The sequence below is a fragment of the Protopterus annectens genome, chromosome 3.part1 (genome assembly GCF_019279795.1).
Source record: "Protopterus annectens isolate FY-2018-M chromosome 3.part1, PAN1.0, whole genome shotgun sequence".
In the NCBI taxonomy this organism is placed as follows: Eukaryota; Metazoa; Chordata; order Ceratodontiformes; family Protopteridae; genus Protopterus; species Protopterus annectens.
This window is the reverse complement of record NC_056732.1, coordinates 1,570,643,955-1,570,649,436: the sequence shown is the minus strand read 5'-3', so window position 1 is coordinate 1,570,649,436 and position 5,482 is coordinate 1,570,643,955.

Sequence of the window (5,482 nt, the reverse complement as noted above, 5' to 3'; positions counted from 1 at the left end):
TCAGAGTCGTGCTAGACTAAAGGATAGAAGGTGTTTGCCTGGGGGGCGAGCTGGTTTGTATATTTCTAGAAGATTTTGGTTATTGGACCGTAGTACTCTGTCAGGTAGATGCATTTTAAAGGCAGGGGAGAGGGAGGGACAGAGTGAGGGGTTGATAATGAGCTTGTGTGCTAAAGTGAGTTGGGTATAGATAAGGTGATTAGGTAGTTCTAGCCAGTTTAGTTTATGGAGAGAGGAACGATGGTGAGTGGAGGACTTATGGCTAGTAATGAACTTGGCGCATGTGGGAATTAAATTTAAGCTGATTGTCAATTAGCACGCCAAGTAGCTTGGTTTCTGATACCAGTTCCAGAGTTGTGTTGTTACGACTAGTGATACAAAATGTGTTTTTGTTGAAAGGGGTGACTTTAGAGGGAGTAAATACCATTAATTTGGTTTTAGAAGCGTTGAGTGCTAAGTGATTATTTTTCATCCATTGTTCAGTGGTTGAAAATGCATCTTGAGTTAGCTTTAGAAGTAAAGGGACAGAAGTGGCAGAGCAAATAATAGTTGAGTCATCTGCATATTGGATGATGTTAGAGAATGGGATAGAGTTACGGAAGTCATTAATAAATATGTTAAAGAGGAGGGGACCTAATATGGAACCTTGTGGAACACCAGTTGATGTATTAAGGAATGAGTAATTTTCCACTTACAAATGACAGATCTACACTATTCACTAAAGCCATGGTTATATGCCCATTATATCAGTAAAATAAACATTTCTTCAAGGTAGCTCACTAATTCTACAGCATTTTGAAGTGTTTCTTATTAAATTGCAATATTTTTCTTATTTTGTCTTAGTTTAAAAAGTCTGCAGTTTCCTAAGTCATTTGCCACCTAACTCAAGTAATGAGAAGATAATATGGTGGTGTTAAATTATTTCTTGTAAATTCTGATCCATTTACAAACTTGTATGTAAATTAGTTGTTTTTACATTTATCTCTATGAATTCCAGTAATATGATAAACTGTAAGGCCACTTATGCACATAAATTGCTCTTGGAGGGTCATAAACATGGCTTTGACTTGACATGGATGCACTGCAAACAGCAGCAGATTTCACAGCAGTCCTCAGAATGCCCCAAGAATGTGCTGATAGCCTCAGGCATCCTCAAAGCTGAATATAATTAGAAAATGAAACAAAATGGAGTAATATGTTTGACAGTTTGCACAACCATGAAGTGTAAGCTCTGTCCATCTGACATAATCTGGCACATTTTCTCGCCTCAAACCACTCAGCATTTAATAAATGTTGGTAAGGAATATAGGTTCATAGGTAGGTACTAGGCTATCTGCCTGAAGGCATTTATAAGCCTAGTCAGAATGTGTTGGCTTTCGCCGCCCCCTTAGATTAGTTCCTTGTGCCTCTGTCCTGCAGAGCCACTGAAATGATTCCTGGGGTAAACTTTCTGTTTCCCATCCACTCATCAAGGTTTCTCTTGAAGAGGGTTAGCGAGGAGCTCTGCCTAATGTAGATTGGAATCTTGTTCCAGAGCATGGGAAATTTCTGGGACAAGAATCTATCCCTCCAGCACATCCTATTTATTGTTGTGGTAAGGTTTAGATCCCTGGAGCATGTGGCTCGAGGGGATATGGTTTTCTTTAGGTGGAGCCTGTCCATCAATTCTGGGTTGGACATGGCCTTGTATGTCAGGCAGAGATCACCTCTGAGTAGGCGGTATGCAACCGAGTACAACTGGAGTTTCTTCAGTCGAGCTGCATAGGGCATCTGCTTGAGGCCAGTGATCCTCTTGGTGAAGAACTTCTGTGGTCTTTCCAGTTGTTGCATGTGTTTTGTAAGGTACATCCCAAATGGGGAATTATACTCTATGATGGGTCTGATGAGTGATGCGTAGAGGGGCCCAATGACCTCTTTTGATCTGGATGCAAACCATTCTGTGATTAGGTGGACCACATAGAAGGATTTTCTAACCACTTTGGCAATGTGATTATCAAAGGAGAGGTTACTATCTACTTGGGTCCCCAGCTCCCTTATTACGTCTTCCATATTTAGGGGGCTACCACCTATGTGGTAGCTTGTGGGTACTTTGTTTTTTCCAAAGGGGATGACTGTGCACTTTTTGGCATCTAGCTTGAGGCCATGGTTTTGACACCAGGTATCTGTCTCAGTGAGACCCTTTTGGAAAATGTCTGTGTCAGCTGGAGAGTCAATTATAGCCCCTAGTTTGCAGTCATCTGCGAACTTGGTCAGCCATAGTTCTCCTGTGCTTGCCTGTACCTCTGAGAAGTTTATGCCAAACAGGAGGGGTCCTAGGATTGAGCCCTGGGGAATGCCACTTGTAACTGGCTTAGAGTCAGACCTAGCTCCTGAAACTCTTACCATATGGGTTCTGTCCGTGAGCCAGTTGGCAACCCATCTCGTGACGTAGGGGTTTATGTTCAGGCTGGTGAGCTTGCCTATAATACCTGAGTGGGGAATGGTGTTGAAGGCCTTTGTGAGGTCTAGGTAGGCTGTGTGTTCCACCTTTTCCTCATCTATAGCCTTGGTAACTATCTCAAAGAAGTCCACCAGGTTTAGGAGGCATGATCTGCTCTTAACAAAGCCGAACTGGGTAGGGTCCAGTGATTGGAGGTTTCCAATTTCTCTGTTAATGAGATCTAGGATGATGCACTCCATAGCTTTGCAGACCAAGCCAGTCAAGCTTATAGGGCGATAGTTCTCGGTGTCTGTTGTGGCTCCACCTTTGTGGAGTGGAATAATCATTGCTGTATGCCACTCTGTGGGCACGTAGCCTGTGGAGAGGATGAGTTTAAACAGTGTGTTTAGGAGAGGGGTTAGTTCATCTTTGAGCTCATGTAGGACGCAGCCTGGGACACTGTCCAGTCCCATTGAGACTGTGTTTTTGGCTTTGGAGAGGGCTGTTTTAACCTGAGTGTCTGTGTTTTCAGGGGCACTACATTCTTCTGGTATAGTTATGGTCCCTTTTGGGGGTGAGAGAGGGGTGAAGTTTGCACTGAACCGATCTGCCAGGAAGTTGGCTATATCAGTCGGTTCAGTGTATTTTGTGCCATTCTACACTAACTCCGAACAGATCTGAGAATTGCCACTTAGATTCTTGACATAGCTAAAGAATGCCTTGTGGTTATCTTTGGAGTCTATGGCAATTTTTCTTTCGAAGCTAGCTTTGGATGATTTTATGAGGGATCGTAGTTTCTTGCTGATACTGATCAGGGATGTCTTCCCTTCTTGGGATTTTACTCTCTTCTGTACCAGTTTCCTCCTTCTATTGTATAGCTTGTTTATGGCAGGAGTCCACCAGACTGGTTTCCTTTTCTTGGTGGAGTGAGTCTTGGTTTTGTTTGGGATAGCATGATCCATGTATTCTTGTAGGTGTCCGTAGCGTGCATTAGTAAAGTATTTTGCAGCTTGGACAGCATTATCCTTTTGCATGGGGGCTTTGAAACTTCCCACCTCGGTCTTAAGTAACGTGAAGTTTGCTTTTGAAAAATTTTTCTCAGTGGTTTCTTTGACCAGGGGTGGTGGCGGAATGTGGATATCCAGAGTGATTAGTTTATGGTCAGATCTAACCAGCGAGGGGTTGACCTCCAGTGTGGAACACCGGTCGCCCATGTTGGTGATGACCAGGTCCAATATGTTGTCACCTCTGGTGGGGGTGTTAACCAGTTGATCCAGGGCATTTGAGTTTAAAAATTCTAGGAAATGTTGGGCCAGGGAGTTTGTACATGAGTAGTTCTCCCAGTTAATGTTTGGGTAATTGAAATCACCCAATATCAGGGTGTTTTTAGGACCTTTATGTTTTCCAATGTTTCTAGGAATGTGGAGTGGGGGTCTTGGGACATGGTAGGTGATCTGCAGGAAGCTATAATTTGAATAGCAGTTTTGCCCATGGTTAGTTGCATGTGGATTATCTCTGAAGCGTTGTGCTGTGCCACTAACCTGGAGGTGTAGGTATCCTTGATGAATATGGATACTCCCCCGCCTTTTATATTTTGGTCTGGGTTTTGTGGCCGAAATTTATGGTATGAGTTGTAGCCTGGTAGTGCTGGGGTGCTGTCTGGAGCCTTAAACCAGGTTTCTGTTACTGCACATATATCAATTTTCTCCATACTGAGGAGTGCCTCAAGTGTGTGCATTTTGAGGTTTAGACTTCTGGCATTGAGCAGCATTACCCTCAGTTTTTTGTTACTTGCGCTATTTATGGCTGTGGGTTTGTCTTTTGAGCCTTGCCTAAAAGAGGCACTATGGGGGTAGTAAGAGCCTTAGCCAGTATTTGAAAGCCTAAGGGTGACAGGTGCAAGCTGTCTCTAGCAAAGCAGCATGGCTTGTTGAGCATGTCATCCCAGGCTGACAGACACATTCCCCTTTGAATGACACTAGAAGCTTAGCCAATTGTTGAAAATGATAATTTGTTCTCTATACCGTGGTATCATTCTTGGTGAGGGCAGGATGCTACTCAGGGTCAGGGTCACACCGGCCTGGGCTACATGATCAGAGAGCTCCTCCATGTCTCTTTTCATGTAGTCCAGGGAGGTACAGCTCAGGTCATTCACACCAACATGGATAATGACAGAGTCATATTTGTTCTTGTTCTGGAGTGACCTGAGTGTTTGTGTTATGTGGTGGATCCTGGCACCTGACAGGCAACTAACAGTAACCTTCTCCTTGTTCAGCCTAGTGAGTGGGACGTCAGTGTGCCTGACTATAGAATCACCTTTTAGTGTGTTGGGTATGTTATTTTGCCTTAAGGGCTGTGATTGTGTGGCATACTGGTTTGTGAAGTATGTGTTTCATGGTTTGTGTTGGAGGGTGGAGGTTGCTTGGATGTCTGCTTTGGAGATCTCTGTTGCTTTTGCAGATTTTTATTTAGAGCCTCTGAGTATGTTTTTCTGTATTTATGTGTGTTTTTTGCCAGTGCTGGTTTCATAGGTCTATGTGAGACTGGTGGTGTGATGCAAGTAATTCCCTTCTCCTCTTGACTGCCTGGTCCAGTCCTGGGCTGAGAGAGCTTAGTCTCCAGTTTGGCTGTATAATTGCATCTCTCGCATGTATTAGTGTTTGCTGGAAGGAGTAGAGGGTTGTCTGTGTACATGAGGCAATTGTAACATTTCCTCAAAATGCCCAGTTTCACCAGCTGGACTGGAGAGTACACCTGAAACTGCCCTTTGGACATGCCTGGATAGGTACAGTGAACTGTTTTACTGATTGGCTGGTAAGGTTGAATAGAGAGCCTTGTCCTTCTCTACAGTATAGGGGGGTCTAGTGCTATGGTTTATTAGTGCTTGCTATGAGTTTTGGGCAAGTGCCAGGATGAGAAGTGAATGATTTGAGTGCTTAATTTGAAAGTTTGTCTAGTTCCAAGGGAAAAATTGAAGAATAGACTTTGTGGAGCCGGGAATAGCTATACGCTGCCTGGCATGCAAAACCTTGCAAATGCGGGTTTTATAGCAGGGAAATGAAA